Consider the following 19,461-nt stretch of genomic DNA (forward strand, 5'->3'; position numbering starts at 1 on the left):
CCATATTAGTTATCCATTTTATGTATAGTACTGTGTATGTGTTAATCCCAATCTTCCAATTTATCCCTCCCCTGCTTACTCCCCAGTAACTATGAATTTATTTTTTACATCTGTAACTCCATTTCTGTTTTGTAGATAAGTTCATTTGTAGCCTGATCAGTTTTGACACAGTCTAAACTCATGAAACCGTGACCACATGAAAATAGTGAAGATACCTGTCACCTCCAAAGTTTCTTGTGTCTCTGTAACTTCTCCCTCCCTTATTCTTCCTCCCCATTCCCAGTCCCCAGGCAACCAGCGATTTGCTTTTTCTTCCTATAGATTAGTTTGCATTTTTATAGTTTTATATAAATTGAATTAAACAGTAGATACACTTGGTTGTCTGGCTTCTTTAACTCTGCATAAATATTTTGAGATCCATCTATGTTGTTATTTGTATCAATAGTTCATTCTTTTTTTTATTGTTGATTTGTGTTCCACTGTACGAATGCTATACACATTGTTTAGCCATTCACCTGTTGCTAGTCACTGGGTGGTGTTTCCAGTTTGGAGCTGTTACAAATGGTGCTGTGAATGTCAGTTTACAAGTCTGGTGTGGACACAGGATTTATTTCTCTTGGATAAGTCCCTCGGGGTGGTATATCCTGATACGGAAGGATATCCAAGGTATATGACTCATTAAAAAATAAATATAGCATGAATACTTTGGTCTCACTCATGTACATTTAAAAAATACACATGATTTTATATATGTTTCAACACCAACTTCATAGTTTGGCTGAATCCCAAAAGGAGGGCTGTTAAAAATCAGTGTTCAGTTAAAACTAAGACTGGAACAGATTATACCATCATAGAATGAATTTCATTCCAGACTTATTTTTATAACTTCAAATACTGTTAAAACTGTACTAGTCACATCTTTAAAGATGCCATCATGGTACATGAACAGTGGTTCCACAGCATGGTCAGCTGGTGAGCAGCTCCTGTGGTCATCGAATTGCACATTTCCAACAGGTAAATAGCTCTTTCAACCGGCATCTTTAATGACATCTTTCCTTCCCTCCCCTCCTTCGTTCCTCCCTCCCTCCCCCTTCCTTCCTTCCTTCCTTTTTTCATCACAGTAGAATACAATTCAGGAAGTCATTTTTCAGTAACATGCTTTCTAGAAGGAACTTTGTGCCTAAGATTCATAGATTGGTCAACTTTCCAGAATCTTTTTACTTCAGTTATTGAAAATGGTTGGCAATGAATAGGAGTTATTTCAACAAGCTTCTGTTTAAGTTTTTGAGTTCGATAGACTTAAAGCTGTGAAGGATTGTCTTCTTAAAGTAGTCTCATAGAATCTTTTTAAACTGGTGGTAAAACACACATAACATAAAGTTTACTAGCTTAGCCATTTGTGTAAGGATACAGTTCAGTGGCCTTAAGTACATTCACATTGTTGCGCAACCATCACCACCATCCATCTCCAGAATTTTATCATCTTGTAAAACTGAAACTCTGTAACTGATTAAACAATAACATCCCAATCCTCTTTCCTCACAGCCCCTGGCAACCACGGTTCTACTTCCCATCTCTGTGAATATCTCTACTCTAGGGACTTCATCATATAAATGAAATAATACAGTATTTGTCTTTTTGTGGCTGGCTTATTTCACTGAGTGTAATGGTCTCAGGGTTCATCCATGGAGTCTGCCCTGTTGAATTAGAAGAGTGAGAACAAAATTTGAGGTCCCTCCTTTTTCTTATACTTGTATACACTCTTTCTTATGTCTAAATATATACTTCTATACATTCTTTCTTATGTCTAAATATATACGGCTATTGTTACATGTGATTTTGGAGTTTTTCTTCTTTGGAAAGTCTGAACTGATAACAAAGCTAACATTCTGCATTTGATTCATTTTTAGAAGATGTGAGGAATTCCCAAATGAATTTATTTTTTCTTGAAATGATCATGGCCCAACTGGAATTAAATAACAAATAATTAAAATTCTTAAGGGTTATTTTGTTCATTCACTTCAAACAAGTCTACAGATACTAGAATTTTGATACTCTAATCTCCATTGCTGTCCTTGTATTGATACTTAATTTTTATTTTTATTTTTTTTTGATACTTAATTTTTAAATAAACATTTGTGAACTCAAAAAGGACTTTTTAATCTTTCCTAAAGTTATCGAACTCTGTCTTAGTATTTGCACTGATGATCTATTGTCTCATTTACTTAACTATTTGAAAATTCTAAATGATGGCTTTTGTTCACAAACTTAACAGCTTTTACATTGGTTATTTCAACATTTTTCCTTTGCAATGGTAAATTCAAACTTATACTTTAACTGAAAGAATTTCAACATAAAACACTTGGGGTGACAGTTCTCTCTAAATTACATCTAGAATGCTCCTACGTTTAAAAGTGATTGTTCAGATGACAACAATCAATGACTTGCCTTGTGTGGATGGACGGTCTTACGCTGATTAGTTAGCTATGGTGATAGCCTAATCATAGATGGACAACATTTTCCATAACAGGCCAGACAGGAAGTATTTTAGGCTTTGCAGGCCAGTTTCTATTGCAACTACTCAACTCTGCCACCTAGTTTAAAAGCAGCTATCGACAATTACCTCAACAAATGGGTGTGATAGGTTGCAATAAAACTTTATTTACAAAAACAGAAAAGAAGCTGGACTTGGCTTGAAGGTGGTAAATTGCAGACCCCCTGATGTAGATGCTAATTGATCACGCACAAGGCTAAGCATGCCAGGACTGACAGTAAGTTGGCATTTGACTATTCAGTCTTCCACAGGCCAAAGATGAAGCCAAATAGCAGAATTTGTCTGAACACTGAGACCAAACTGAACTACAGAGCTTCCAGAATATAAACCCGAATGTGCATTACAAAACATTTGGGAAGATAAACAAATAATTGTCGGTCTTAATTTTCCCTGGGAGTGGAAAGGAGGCAGGGGTAGGGAAACTTTTCCTTCTGCTTTTACATCCTTATTTACTCTGTGAATCTTTTATCATGTGCATTTTATTACTTTAAATTTAAAAGACATTTTCCTCACTCAATGATTTGGGAAATATAGAATCAGAGTTTGAATCAAACAAATACTTGCTGTTGTGACACTTTCTTTTTAAGTAGAAGATTAAAATTAGCCGACTTTCTGAAATTCTCCTGTGATGATCGTAGGTGGCAACTCATATCAGGATAATATGACTTAGTCTTTTTTCTGGCACACGGCAGTCGTTGCAAGATCAACCTACGATGCCAGTCTATGTGCCTAAAAGGCTAGAAGATGTATAAACAAGGAACATATTGGACTAAATAATATCAAAAGTCATGAAATGTTTAATTTGATTCATTGATTCTGTTTTTAGTCTTCGCTTATCACAGTGATCACATTCTTGACAACAGATTTTTTCCAAAAATGACATTATAATTCATGATAATATTGTGGTATGAGGCAGAATATTTATCAACAAACCTTGGAAAAATATTAGTGACTGAAGTGTCTTGAGTGCTTATAATGACGCTATGCTAAGTGCTTACCATGGATTATAATAATCAATGCTCACAACATCCTTACAAATTGGGTGCTAATATTATCCCCGTTTTACAGATGATAAAAATGAGGCTTAAAGAGGTTTACATTTTTGTGGAAAATGGTACAGTAGTGATTTCTGAGATTCGAACCTAAGGAGTCTGATTTGAGTCCTTCCTCTTACTCTTGATATATGACCCAACGGGAGAGGATAGAGTGAATCATTCAGAAAACATTTCAACTTGGCCGTGGAATGTACTCTATGACTTCCCAGTGGGTAAGGAGGTGGGAAGATGACACCAGAGTCACCCCCTACATGTTATTGCCTTAGAATATTGACAAAAGTTGGCATTCCATTTCTGCCCAAATGTCATCTGGGCTCAAGGGGAAAACAGTTAGTACTTTTCAGAGCATCTGTAAAACTTGTTCCGGCTTTAAAATTCACTGGTGTTACAGGACCCGCTAACTGAAGAGTAATTGTATTGAAAAAAATCAACGTCCTCAATTCAATTCCTCCTGTAACCTCAGTGTTCTAATGCAGCAGAAACACTACACGTTTTCTGAAAATGCTTGGGAATGCCAATAAACACACGATTAGAAGCAGGCTGAACTGGTGTGAGGGCCAGATGTGACAAAGGAAAAGAAACACGCAAGATCAGAAGGAAGTGACGAGTGGCCAGGCCAAGGAAAGAGGAAAAGGAATCTTAATGAGAGAGGATGAAGCAGCATGTGTGGTTGGCATGTGTAGCTGAAAGAGGAACTAATGTGAACATTCTAACAAGGAGGGTCCCTCAAATCCTTGCAAGTCCATGTTTGCCTCTGGATGACTCAGCCCATATAAGGATAATATTCACAACCAAGCCAAGTTGCTACCAGCTAGAGCTGTGTGAGACAGCCAAGCCAATGAGACAGGAAGGTCAAGCCCATGATAGCCCAGCAAACTCTCCCCGTTGTGCTAGAAGGTTCCTCTGTCTTTTACTTTTTTTCTCTTTTTGGTGAGGTCTGGCTGAAAACAGAGTAGTGAAACTTGTAAATAATTTACAAAATCTATTTCCATTTTTCTTGTCTGAAGTCCAATTCCTTCAGAGCCTGGCAACTCTATGGTCATCTAATTAATCTGAAAATCCAGCATAATTGATATGGGAATGGTGCCATGTATAGGAGTGTAAACACCACACTTTTCAGAGTTTAAATTCGTCGGAGCTCTTAACCACTGGGCTTTAATGTCTCAGCCATTAAATTAAACACCATGTAATCAGACGACCACGTGCCCACCAAGAATGAAAGCACTAGGTGATATTTTATCCTAGGGCTACCTAGCATTTGGTCAATGGGTACTTCAGGGCATTCACTGGCAGTAAAGATGGCGAATATATATATATATATATATATATATACACACACACACACACACACACACACACACACACACACACACATACAGCAATGTGTGGCATCCGATATAGTTCAGTGGTTTCTAGACCCACTCTACATCAGAGTCTTCAGAGGGTGCCTGCCAAGCATATTCCAAGGCTCTTTCTCCAGAGATTCTGATTTGATGTGTCAGAACAGGAAACTGTTTTTAGCAAGCCCCCATGTGCTTCTGGGATTTTGGACTGGCTTTTGAGAATGGCTGTGTGTGACAGATCTTCACAACCTCTGCCCCACTCTTATCACCCAGCCTCACCCAGCCTCATTCCCCTATCCAAGGGCCCTTACTTCTACCCAAGTCAGCTGCTTCTCTTCTTGTCTTCCGCCTAATCTAGGCTGTCTTCCGTGTCTTGTTGGTATGTCCTCCAACTTTACAACCACTGGATATATCCCCTCCTTTCCCTAAAAAGTACTTTTACTGAGTGCCATTGGAATACATTGGGCATAAACTTTAAATGGGAGAGAACATAGAAGAGGGTTGGGAGGGTGAGAAAAATACTACTGGAAAACTTTCAGATTGCTTAAGTATACATTTTTGAAGGAGCATTAAAAGTTACACAACAGGTTGCTTTACACACAGTGGGCTTCCCCTTCATCCAGATGGCCTGACCACCAGTTGAGAGGGGACAGAGAAACATGGTTATGACATCATGGGGATGCAATCATCAAAATCCAGACTGTAGAGAGCTCCAGAGTTTGCTAGTCTGAGTGTGGTTCACGGACCAGCAGCATCCACTTCACCTGGGGGCTTGCTGAAAATGCAGAATCTTGGGCCCCACACCAAATTTTCTTTTTTTTAAAATAAATTTATTTGTTTGTTTTTATTTTTGGCTGCGTTGGGTCGTCGTTGCTGTGCAGGCTTTCTCTAGTTGTGGCGAGTGGGAGCTACTCTTCATTGCAGTGCACGGGCTTCTCATTGCGGTGGCTTCTCTTGTTGCGGAGCACGGGCTGTAGGTGCACAGGCTTCAGTAGTTGTGGCACGCTGGCTCAGCAGTTGTGGTTCGCGGGCTCTAGAGTGCAGGCTCAGTAGCTGTGGCACACGTTGCTCTGTGGCATGTGGAATCTTCCCAGGCCAGGGCTCGAACCTGTGTCCCTTGCATTGGCAGGTGGATTCTTAACCACTGAACCACCAAGGAAGCGCCCAAATTTTCTTTCTAAAGCAGAATCTACTTTTAAAATTAGATGCCCTAGGCGGAGGGTGGGATGAATTGGGAGATTGGGATTGACATATACGCACTATTGGTACTATGCATAAAATAGATAACTAATGAGAACCTACTGTGTAGCACAGGGAGCTCTACTCAGTGCTCTGTGATGACCTAACGGGAAGGAAATCCAAAAAAGAGGGGATATACGTATATGTATAACTGATTCACTTTGCTGTACAGCAGAAACTAACACAATATTGTAAAGCAATTATACTCCAATAAAAATTAATTTAAGGATTGTAAAGATTAAAAATGCATTTATATAAGCAAAAAAAAAATCCCCTAGCGATTTGTGTGTAAAGTTTGAGAATACAACTCTACTGGAAAAGACACTCAGTATCTTTTATAAATAAATTGCAAGAAAAGAGAGAGAGAGAGAGAAGGAGACCTACAGATGAAAAGAGATTAAGAGGTCTGTTGATAAGATGCAATGTGGGGGGACTTGTTTGGATTTGAACAAACCAGATATAAAAAAATTTTTTGAGATGATAGGGGAAATTTGAACACTGACTATTAGTATGCAATGATATTAGGGAATCACTGTCAATTTTTAAAAATAAATTAATGGTATTGTAGTTATTAGCAAGAAAGAAGAGGCTTATCTTTTAGAGAGATCTACTTTAATATTTATGGATGAAATCCTATCACAACAGGGATTTGCTTCAAAGTAATCCCACAGTGGAGGTTATGGATGAAACAAGATTGGCCATGAGTTGATTACTGTTGTAGCTAGGTGATGCCCACATGGGAGGTTACTATATTATTTTCTCTTTGCAGTGCAATCCTAACACTGAGTACCTGAATTCAGGTTAAATTTCACAGCGTAAGGGTACATTCCTTCACAAGACACCGCCTCACTTCAGACACCAGCCATAAGGTCGAGGGTCCCCCGGTCACCCATGCTCCTGACCACTGGCTACAAATTCACGGGTTTCCATTACCCCCTCAGATTCAACAATTTGCTAGAATGACTCAGAGCTCAGGAAAGCACTATACTTATGATTACAGTTTTATGATAAAAGATACAACTCAAGACCAGCCAAATGAGGAGACACACAGGGCAATGTCGGGAGGGTCTTGAATGCAAAGCTTCCATGTCCTTAGGAAGCATCACCCTTCTGGCTCATTGATACAGGATTACCAACCAGGAAAGTCAGCAGAGCTTCCACGTGCAAAGCTTTTATTGGGGTTTCATTTTGTAGGCATGATTGATTGAATCACTGGCCATGTGGTTGAACTCAGTCTTCAGCCCTCCTCACCCTCCCTGGAGGTCAAATGTTGGGTTGATATCATGTGGCTCAAAATCCTAACCCTCTAATCATAAGGCTGATCTTTCTGACGCGGACAGCCCCTGTCCTGAGTCATGTCATTAGCATAAACTCAAGCATGGTCTCCGGAGATTATATTATAGGAGTTTGGCCTTACACATTTGTTGGGACTGGTTAAACAATCTCTGTAAGTCTTCTCACTGATGCTGGAGCCTGGAGTCTAGATGGTGGGGGGTTACGAAGGGAAAATGGATGTAAATTGAGGAAGATCAAGAACGTGCTGCAACCCAGGACACACTGAAACCCATGATGATTGACATTGCCCTTCCTCATGGAACTGAACATAGGCACCTGGTTCAGGGGAAGTAGAGCTGGTGCCGCTGCTGCTTCATGCTGACGAGGTGAGTCAGCACATTGGCAGCAACGTGTGTGAGCTACAGAACGGCTGCCCTTTCCTGTCTGCCTTCCAAATCCCACAAGAATCTCCCTTGGGACCCACCATAACCCAAAATATACATGAAATGAAATTCTAGGGAAGGTAGTTCAGCATAGCCAAATCGATACATTACAAGGCCACCACACCTTAAAAAAAAGTAAATATTTGTAAATCAACCAGTGCCTGGAAATAATTGTTTAATGGCCAAGCTACTTCACAAAGAAAACTAAGACATACATGGTAAACCCAGTCCACCACTGGAAACACACTTGTCTTGTCCATTATTATTCCTTCTCCCCTCTAGTCTAAGAGGATGAGATCTCTCACCAATGCTCCACCTGATCTGGATTCCATCCTTTTATACTCTCCCAAGGATCATGCTTTGTCAATTAACTTCTCATGTCTCTGGTTGAAACACCTTATGTTCTGACTTGGTGACTTCAGTTTATTAAAAAAAATTTTTCTTACGATTATCTAAATCCCTCTAGTAAATACTCTTTCTTTCTTTTTTCACAACAGCCAAGTTTCGAGAATGAAAAGTCTACTGGTGCTATTGCCACTTCTATAATATGATTTTATCACGTTATTTGAGAATATTCAATTGTGCTGTAAATAACAAGGGAAACAAACAAGTAGAATAACAGATGAAACTCATAAAACATATTGAGGAATGATAGCAAATGTGCTAAGTTAGAAATCTGTTAAATATAAATATAAACAGAGCATATGTTTGATAAACATAGACGAAAAGGATGGAACAAACCAGAGCACTACTTGTAGATAGGAAAGGATAGAAGGACCACTTAAACCTAAAACATTAATAAAGCACAGATCATGTATCATCCTTATGCCACATGTAACCTCTGCCCAAGATACACAGATAAATCCATAGCTTTTCAGCAAGTTATTGGTGAGTTTCAGTTGTGTCCAAGCTATTTGTCCCTCCATCTCTTGGAAAGAGTAAGCATGTGTTGGCTCCAGATACTTTCAGTCTGTTGAGTCCCCTTGCTCACCCTCAACTCTGGACCTTGTGACCATACTGGCAGCAGGGAATGAAGATGAGAGAGACAGACAGGGACAGACAGAGAGAGAGCTGTGGCTCATACACCCAACTTGCATCCTATCCTCGTGGTGATAGCATCCTTCATCTCTTTACCTTTGTTTCTTGCTGTGCGTTTTAAATTTATTCAGTAAACCTTGTGATTCAAGCATCTTAATTTTTTTTTTTTTTGGCCACGCCACATGGCTCGTGGGATCTTAGTTCCCCCAGCCAGGGATTGAACCTGGGCCCAAAGCAGTGAAAGTGCCAAGTCTTAACCACTGGACCACCAGGGAATTCCCTCAAGCATCTTAATTTTTTTTGTTTTTAATAAATTTATTTATTTATTTTTGGCTGCATTGGGTCTTCATTGCTGCACGCGGGCTTTCTCTGGTTGCGGCGACAGGGAGCTACTCTTCGTTGTGGTGCACGCGCTTCTTATTAAGGTGGCTTCTCTTTGTTGCAGAGCACAGGCTGTAGGTGCGGGGGCTTCAGTAGTTGTGGCACGCGGGCTCAGTAGTTGTGGCGCATGGGCTTACTTGCTCCGTGGCGTGTGGGATCTTCCCAGACCAGGGCTCAAACCCGTGTCCTCTGCATTGGCAGGCCGATTCTTAACCACTGCGCCACCAGGGAAGTCCCAAGCATCTTCATTTTTTCTGAGCCTATTTCATGAACTCTTGGACAGCCTTTGTGGTAGTGGGATTGAAGGCAGGGTGACCAATCTGTTCTGCTTGCCCAAGGACTTTCTCAGTCTTAGCACTAGAAGTCCAGCATCCTGGGAATCCACTCAGTCCTGGGCAAACAGGGACGGTTGGTCACCTGATTGGAGGTAAACTTTGCATCAAATTGACTTCCCACTGCAACAACCTTCTCTTCTCTCCCTTAGGTCCTCAGCGGAGGTGGTCTGGTAATCTACTTTCTAACACCACGCTACCAGAAACATTCTCACTAAGATCACTGGTTACTTTCCTTTTGTCAAATCAGATGGACACCTATTTTATTTCATTGAAGCAATGGACATTTTCATTGTTTCTTCTTTCTTGAGACTCTTTTCTCTTAGCTTCCATCACATCTCTTGCATTACCTAGATGCTTTCCAGAGTGAATGTGGCTCAGATGGCCATCAAGCATCTAAAATCCAAAAAGCTCAAAACTCAACTCTATCTTCTTCCCAAAAGTCTTTCTTCCTGAACTTTCTACCTTTCACTGTTGTATCTCCACCCACCCAGTGACCCAAGTCAGGAGGTAAGTGACCCTAGACCCCTCCCCACCCCCATAGATGTGTTCCGTATTGGTTCCTTTAGGGCTTCTGGAACACCCACCAGCTGCAAGGGTCCCACTAAATCAGGTTCCTATGGTTTCTATCTGCTTGCACTTTCTCCCTACACTCTCCATCCCAGCTGGCTTTATCCCTTACCTGCCTCTTCTTAGTTAACTTTGAGCTACTTACTTACCTAGACATTGATCTGACACGTGCTTGGATACTGTCTGGTCATTTCTCCTAAGCTCCTTTCAGGTAGACCTGCAATGACATCCTAATCCCGTTGTGTCAGGGAAGGAAGGTCACAGAGTTGCCCCTGCTGTTGGTTTCACCTTTGTTCTTCTCTTTTCCTGTAACTGCCACCCCCCTTCACCACCTCATCTCCCCCTTGGCTGAAATGTCGCACAAGCCACTTAACTGGTCTCCCACCTCTAACATTTCCCACCCCAATACCTTCCCTCTACCGCTTTCAATTATCTTTGAAAACGCATATCTTGTTAAGTCTTGTCATTCTCCCACTTTGATCCTTTCAAAAATGCCTTAGCCAGACATGTAAAGCCCTTCCTCTTCCCTTTATGCTCCCTACCCTGTCTCAGACTTTATGTTTCTGCCATGCCGGCAATTTGCGGTTCCTGATGAGCTGTGGTCATTTCTCATTTTATGTTACTATCTCATCGTGAAATGCCCTACACCCCTCACAGCAGCCACTCTCCTGTCACCAGCCAGCAATAACACACTCAGTCCCCGTCTCCCATGGGGCCCACAGGCAGACTCCGGCACGCCCGTCCAGTCCCAACTTGGTCACCTATGTGATCAGTACCACCCCTAGTCTGGTTTGGATGCCCTTGTAAATGCTCCTATGCCACCTTGGCCTTAGGTTACATTAACATTCATCAGACTATCACAATCACATATTAAAAAAAAAAAAAAAGTCTATCTTTCCCACTAGATTGTGAACTTCTTGAGGTCTTGCATCTCCAGAGCAAGTTTTCAGCCTATGGTAGGTTTTCCATACATTTTTGTTTGTTTGTTTTTGGTTTTGGCCGTTCTATAACTTTCTTGGCCAATCAACATTTAGTTCTCATCTACATCAACTAGCTGTAGATTTTTGAAAAGTGGTGACAGGTACATAGGTAACCAACGTTTAGAGCTTGTTTGGTGAAACTTCATCGTCATCATACTTTCTGGACAACGGCCCATGGATACGGTATGGAACATTCCTTATTCCTTTGGCCCAGACGGCTTTGTTGAGCCTGGCGTCAATGTGTACATCTGGAGTCCCCGTTTCCTTCATTGCAAATTTCCGGATTTCTCTGAGTGCCCGAGAGGCACGCTCCTTGAAACCCATTCCATGGAAGCACCTGTGAATGTTGATGGTGTATTCTCTGGTCACCACCTCGTTGATGGTGAAGCGGCCCTTCTTCTTCTCACCACCCTGCTTTGTGGGAGGCATCCTGCCCTGCCCGGGTTGGAAAGGAATCCATACACGTTTATTAAATGAATAAGTAAGCAAGCAACCCGATTAGGTAACTTATATGAGAGATATGCCATCCGCGCTCTGTCCTCTCACTGGCCTATTTGTTCTGCGCCGGCTGCAAAGAGAGAGAAGGAATCATGCTGGAGACCCTGGGAGGAATTGGAGAGCGCCCTAGAACCGTGTCCCAGGAAACAGATGAGTGCCCGTCTAGTGAACCAAGCAGCAAGGAGTGAACCAAGATGGCACAACCAAAGGGTCCTGTGCATCTGGATGTCTCACCTGCCCTGGATGTCTGAGCAGGGGGCAGAAAGAGGGTCTCCACAAACTGCTGCTGCAGTATGTTCTTCCAAGTCATTCATTTTCTCAATCCCCACTATCCCAGCCTTAGCTCAGTTACTTCCAAGAACATGGGCCTCCCAGCAACAGGGGAAGGAACGTGTAATCCAAGCCCAAATGACACAAACACCAAAATCCCCACCGTCTTTTCCATAGCACGGTTATCTGGGTTCAAGAGCCATTTGCCTACGTGGTAACACATCGTTGGCACTTAAACATCTCTGCAGTAAAACCATAGTAAATATTCAAGCCACGTTAATCTCCCTTCAAACTGAAGTGACAGCTAGGGCTTTATTCCTCATGCAAAGGGAGAAATTGCTTTAGGAGACTACTTTTAGGTGTGCCCAGTCTCATAGAATATATTCTTTTGTTATGATGATTATCCAATGTTTTAATTTTTAATGGGAAATACAAGCACAAGTTCCAAATTTTAAGAAGAAATTGTTTACAGCGAAATTAGGTCTCCCTCTTATCCCTGGCCCATGGCTTCCAAATTCCCACCTCTACAGCAACCAACTTCCTGTATGTCTTGCCAGAGACGTTTGATGTATTTATGTTGGCATGAATACACCTGTGCACATGTAGAACACACGCATGTACTGAACTGATTTCTCAATAGGGTATGGACTCTATCTGGACTCTGTTTTAAACTGAGGCCACAGATTTCCTTATCCTCTTGTCATTCCCGGCCTCTGTGACATAATGAAGCACAAAGGTTGGGGACATGCACTTGGCCTCACCTGCACCATCCCGGCCGTCGCTTCTCCGCAGTCAGCAGACGGCTGTGGTGAGCATCTCTTCCACTAGTCAGGAGGTAACCCATTTTGCTGCCTACTTCCAATTTAGCCCCAATGCAAAGAAAGTAGGGCAATGTCTTCGTATTTTCTAAATCAAACACATCTTTTCAAATAAAAGAGAAATATGCCACAGAAGAGTTTCAAAATTGAGGTCTGTTTTGAAATCTTCAAGCAAAGCAGCAAAATGATGAAGTTGACAGACATCTGGAACACAGGTGGTAAAAACGAAGAAAATCACAACAAAAACCATATGCATCAAAAGATGGATCTACACCAAAGAGAAAAGATGAGCAGGAATACTAACATTTTCAATCCCCATGATTGTGGAGGGCGTAGAGATGCTTAGTTTCCGTCTCTTTAAAGCAACCTTGCCTGTTCCCTCTTTGTAATAATTGGATTGCATCCATTTACCTTCCATTTCACTTTATTCACTCAGTTCTCAGCCAGCCGCATCAGCCTGAAGGGCCAGCCTGGATGTGCACATCTTTCCATCATGACCATCGTGGGCTGGCAACGGGTTTGCCTTCCTCCCTTCCCTGAGGAGTACACGAGGGATTTGCTTTGGATCAGCCCGTCAACTGCTGTTCACGGATTGCCGGCTCTGCATGGCCAGACTTTTAGATAGAGGCAGGTTCCTGCTCTAGTTGGGTTGACGTTATATAAAGAGGTCGGGGCTGTAGATTTTTTAACAGGGAAAGAAATGGCCAGGCTCACATACAAGGTAGGGGAAAAAAAAGTTGCACGAATGTGATACAGTTCAGGAAGGAGATTGTTGCAAACACTTAGAGCTGGAACTAAGACCTGAAATGAGGGGGACCTCTCTCGTGGTCCAGTGGGTAAGACTCCACTCTTCCACTGCAGGGGGCATGGGTTCGATCCCTGGTCAGGGAACTAAGATCCCTCATGCTTCTCGGGGCGGCCAATAAATAAATAAAAATGAAAATGTAAAATTAAAAAAAAAAGACATGAAATGAGGGTAGAGCAAGACTGGGACACAAATCTTTCTTGCTTGGGAAGTTTCTCAGAGTCACTGATTAAAATTTGCCATCATGATTGTTTTTTGAGATTGCTGTTATTCCCATGAATGTGGGCATCGTTCTGTGTTTACAGATGCCTGTCTTTGTATTTACCTTCAAGGTTTGGGCATCAAAGGTGTAAAAATACTGTGTGGGGAAAAGGGAGTGGAAGGGAGCTGAATTCAAGGGCAATTTTAAAGCAAAGGGAAAAGCTCTGGAGTTGGGTAGAGCAGCCAACCCTGCTGCCTGATAAACTGGGTGAGGCGGCGGCTGTGGAAGCTAGAGTGAGCCTGGAGTGGGAGGCTGTGATGCCCCCACTGGCTGCGACACCTCAAGGGAGACTTTAGAGATGAGGGGGCTTCCTCTTCGAATCTGAGAAGTGGGCGTTTTTCTCTCAAGGCACCTTTCAGCAAGTGGACCCTCCTCTCAACTGTTTATAATCTGGTAGGGACCTGACATGGATAAAACACTGGATTTCTTTCACTGTCCCTAAAATAAGCAGGAAATCTTGAATATTTTCAATAAAACTTTTAAAGTAGAGGCTTTTCTTTTTCATGTGTTTGCTTGAGTTCTTAGCTATGTGAGTGGTTGACAGGAAGGCAAACAATGGTAGCTCTGAGATGCGAACGTCATTGTCAGAGGAGGCATTTTTTAGAAAACCATCTTTGACGCCCTCAGTGAGCTGTTAGGACATCAGCTGCAGTGGCTCCAGCATAGATAGAGCACAGTTGTGTTGGGATTCTGGCCAAAGGAGAAACCTAACCTTTACTACTCGCATCCAAAGGGCTGGGCAGTATAACACTTACGGCGAGTAATAGAATCAGAATCTCTGTATCACCAGTAACACTCGGACATAATATCCACTTCCATAAATAAGAACTGAATAAACAGATCACACATAAAAAGGGAACTTAAGTACAATGAGCACAACCTCCTAAATGAGCCATTGTCAATTTACACCCTGATTATTACATAATGTGAATAAAGTATTCAGATTTATTTTTGCTGTGCTAGTTAGCAACGTCCGGGAGTAAATATGCACTGTCATCATGTTCACTCAGAATGAGCGTCTGAAAGGAAGTACTGTGCCCTGCGAGCAAAACCAACTGCAGGAGAAGTGAGGCTGATAAGAGACGAGGTTGGCTTCCTGCAAGGTGCGTTGAAACAATTTTTTATATATAAACACACTCATTCGTTCACACCCCAAACACACGTCTAGTATCCTTCTGCCAAAACACTTCAGATCTGTTTCGTTGTGATTCTGATGGTATTTCCAAGACATATATTGAGGCAGGGAAGAGCTGCACTGAGAAACTGTCTCATGGTCACTTGTGTTGAGGCTGATCTTTTTTTTTTGAAATGTTTTCTTTTTTTTAGCGCATATATATATATATATTTTTAAATTAATTAGTTAACTTTGTTTTTGGCCGTGTTGGGTCTTCGTTGCTGCACGTGGGCTTTCTCAAGTTGCAGCGAACGGGGGCTGCTCTTCGTTGTGGTGCACGATCCTCTCATTGCGGTGTCTTCTCTTGTTGCGGAGCACAGGTTCTAGGAGCACAGGCTTCAGTAGTTGTGGCACGGGGCTCAGTAGCTGTGGCTCGCAGGCTCTAGAGCACAGGCTCAGTAGTTGTGGTGCACAGGCTTAGTTGCTCCGCAGCATGTGGGATCTTCCTGGACCAGGGCTCAAACCTGTGTCCCCTGCATTGGCAGGCGGATTCTTAACCACTGCGCCACCAGGGAAGTCCCGAGGCTGATCTTAATAAGCTTAGATTGTGTGATTTAATAGTCTATTATGTAAATAGAACTACTACTAGACATAGTCCTCGACATTCTTGAGGTAGTAATAGTATTCATATAGAAAGCACGATTTTACAAAGTATTTCCATCCACAGCCACTGGCTCTGTGCCTTACTCTTCTCATCTCAAAAACAGAAGTTATAATAATAATGAGGGCTTACTTAAGATGACCCAGTAAGTGGAGGATTCAGGTCTTACTAGTGCGAAGCCTGCGCTCTTACTTGAAAAAAGAAGTCATTACTTCAGTGTGAAAATAACCAGAGCTTCACTGAGATCCTGGCACTTTCAAAACACTCAATAAATATTTGTAAGTGAACGAATGATTGAATGAATGAACAAATGAATGCTGCGTTGTAAGGAGTCCTAGAGATCGCTCCCTGCATTTTGGGGTTCACAAAATAGTATGAATTTAATTGTAACAGACTTTATCATCAATTCTTTCCTTTTAAGAAACAATTTTGACAAAGTTACAGCATTATTGGACTAATGCTCTCTGATTATTCATGCTTTGTCACTCTCAAGTTCACTACGGAATAGGTTACTACAGTACTAAGAATAATAGTGCCATCTAGTGACCCTTCTAGTTATTGTCTCTAAGAGTGCATATGACATCGCCTGCTCTAAAAAAACGATTGACCCGAGATTAAGTACAGAGTGATGTATGCAATTTGTAATCTTCCCCATTTTTCTGTCCAAGAAAATTTTCCCCAAAATTTCAGTATGTGATAAACTTTCTCATCCTCGTTCATATTTCCCAGATGACAGAGCCTATTCACACCAGATTTTTCAGTAGTTTATATATGTATATTCCAAATAATGTTTTTTATCTTTTAAGACCCTTCATTTTTTTTTTTAGACCTTTCAATTTTGAGATGCAACATTGATGCAATTATTTTTAAGGATAAACTATTGAATATATACATTGATTGTAAGACATTTTGTTTTCAAAAACACTAAAATGTTAAAAAAATTACAATCAAGAAAATTCTTATTCAAGTATTTATTCATATATATGCTGAATTTAAAACTTCATTTTTATGCAATTATTTTATCAGGAAACATGATTCATTAAATGTATAACTAAACATAATTTCAATTTTATAAATATTAATGGCTTTCATATATATGATATATGGTATATATACATTTATAAATGAGAAAAAGATGTTGATCAGGCTACAGGTATTATCTAATTAGGAAATTATAGGTTTAATGAGAAGCACCCTCACTCAAAAAGCTTAAAAGCTAGTCATGGCTCAGACACTGTGTACTTTATATATAAAGTTGAGCAAGTGGGGTAACGTCTATAACTCAGTATTCTCACCTGTAAAATGGGATAATAATGCCTACCTTATCCACCTCCTAGAGTTCTGAGGATCAAATGCAATAATGAATGCTTTTAAAATTCCTGTACAATGGTAAAAAACCAGTGGTGTTACTTTCAATAATTATTTTTCTGAGAGGGCAGGTTCAGGAGCTCGACTGACTGGACTCAAATTATGGTCCCATTGGTTCCTACCTGTGTAACCTGGGGAAGTTACTTCTCTGCGCCTCAGTGCTTTATCTGTAGAACAAGGATAATTAAAACAAAACAAAACAAAAACCTACCTCAAAGGCCAGTAGTGTACATGCTTAGTACAGAGCAACCATTCAGCATAGTTTTAACTACCTGAGCACAAACACACATTCCAATTGTGTTGGCCAAGGCATCAATTGTCAATTTTAGAGATCATTACTAAGTTGTTCTCAAAAAAGGAAAGATACTAAAATAGAGTTTTCAGCATCATCAGTAATATTTATTGAACCAGAGAGGAAAAAGGTCCTAGCAGAGGTGCCTTATAGTGCATGCTGGATTCCACTACTCTCTTTATAGATACTATGGGTGAAACAGAATGGGTTACGTCAGGTCAACATAAGGCATTCAAGAGACAGTTTTTCTTGTTTTTAATCTTGAAAACTTTTTCAACCTCCCAATCTTCTCAAATCTGCCTTTAAGCAGAGCAAAAGAATAAATGCAGTTAAAATGACGCCAGAGAGCTGGTGACAAGAAAAGGCTGGAACAGAGTAAATAGGTCAGGCAGCAGAGCCACCTGCGCGACCATCTGGAGACCAAGCCACCCTCTTGACTTGCCTGGACCACAGTGATAGCCTCCTAACTGGAAGTCTTCTTGCTGCTACTCTTGCCCTCCATTCTATACTCAGCAGCAAGGTTGAGTTTTTAAAACATAATTCACATTTCTTCCCTGCCCAAAGCCCTGATTCTGCACGTAGACTAGACCACGCAGCAAACACCATCCTTATGTCCTTCCCTTGAGCTCTCCCAGTGCTTCCGCCAGCGCCTGCCTTGGAAGGACCGTCCCCTGTGAGTGGAACATCCTCCCTGACCTCCACACGGGGACCCTCTTCTCGTGATTCAGATCTCACCTCAGAGGCCCTCTCTGCACTTGCTCAAGTTCTGTGTCCCACGATACTTAGAGGTGCCTTCCTGATCTCCCACTAAGGAGCTGAGCCCCAGGAGGGTGGCGTCCTTGTTTGTCCTGCCCCCCCCAGTTATCCCCAACAGAGAACAGTGCCTGGCACATAACAGGTGACTGATAAGCATTTGTTAATGACAGTCAAAATGATCCCAGTACGCTTCCCCTTCTCCTTCTACACACGGTGATTCTGGTTTTGACACTGCATGTGACTTTACGCTTGGAAGTAGAAAAGGGAGCCAGATGTGGATTCTTATTCTTGTGGGACCTCGGACAGGTGCTTTGGCTGTTCTAAACTTCAGCTCTCATATGAAAAGCAGGGATATTACTTGCCCTACTTACCTCATGGGCGGTGAGGATTAGGTCATAAGTGCGAAAGCTCTTATGAACTGCAAAGCACTTCTCTTGTACTAGACCACGAGAGTGGAACTGCTCTTTTTAAAGATGATGAAAAACCTAGAAAAATTAATTGATAGCAAGGATTTGCCTACCACAGCAAGCTCGGAAGCACAAATGTTAAACGACGTGTAAATGCATCGATTTTAAGGAGATAGAATATCAATACATTTAAGAGGGAATAGGTGTTGAACAACGTTGGGGAACTTTTTTTTTAAATGGATTTTTTTCTTTTTTTAGGTTTTTCTCTCCTACTTCTCATATTGCTTGGCCTTGAGGATGTTAAGCGAGCTCATAGCAGCCTTGTCTGTATGGTTTTCAGACCTTCCATCCAGTCTACACTCTACACTATGTGAACCACCTTCCAACTGAAGGCGGTTGGAAGATTATATTGCTTATAATCTTTGGTCCTCTATTTTTCACCTGGATAGAATTTTCTGAAATTCTGTTCCAACAATCAATGTCCCCAAGTTATTTTAAATTTCAATAATGACTACAAAACTATGTTAGAATGTAATGGAAATATCTTGACCTTTTAGGCATTTGGGGCTTTTCAGAGACAGCACAGTGGTCCCAGAATCCACACTCTGGAGTGGGGCGCCCTGGCCTGGAGTCCCAGCTCTGACAGAGACTCAGATCAATCACTTGACTCCCTGGTGCTCAGTTCTTCCCCTTGAAATACAGGGCTAATAAAATTCTATCCCACAAGGGTGCTGGGAAGAGTCAATGAAAATCGTCTACATGCAATGCTTTACACACTGTAAATGTTCAATAATAACTATTCTTGGCTTCAGAATTTTGCCTCATGTTCCTAGATTCAAATCAGTAAAACATTCAGTGTTTTCTCAGATACATTCTGTATTTATCATTCAATAATTTAAACATCTGACTTACCAGAAGCATGAAAGAAACTAAGGTACAACCAGTTTTTACTGTATAATGATGTTATTTAACTTATACTGAAGAACACTGTCCCATACAT

General features: G+C 41.3%; 1 pseudogene; it reads right to left on the reverse strand.

Moving 5' to 3' along the window:
* Positions 1 to 1,122: 1,122 nt before the first annotated feature.
* Positions 1,123 to 19,458, reverse strand: LOC149747602 (large ribosomal subunit protein eL31 pseudogene; annotated as a pseudogene).
* Positions 19,459 to 19,461: the final 3 nt, after the last annotated feature.

The sequence above is a fragment of the Delphinapterus leucas genome, chromosome 14, assembly GCF_059928025.1.
Source record: "Delphinapterus leucas isolate spDelLeu-1000000601 "Yukka" chromosome 14, BTC_Dleu_Yukka2, whole genome shotgun sequence".
Lineage (NCBI taxonomy): Eukaryota > Metazoa > Chordata > Mammalia > Artiodactyla > Monodontidae > Delphinapterus > Delphinapterus leucas.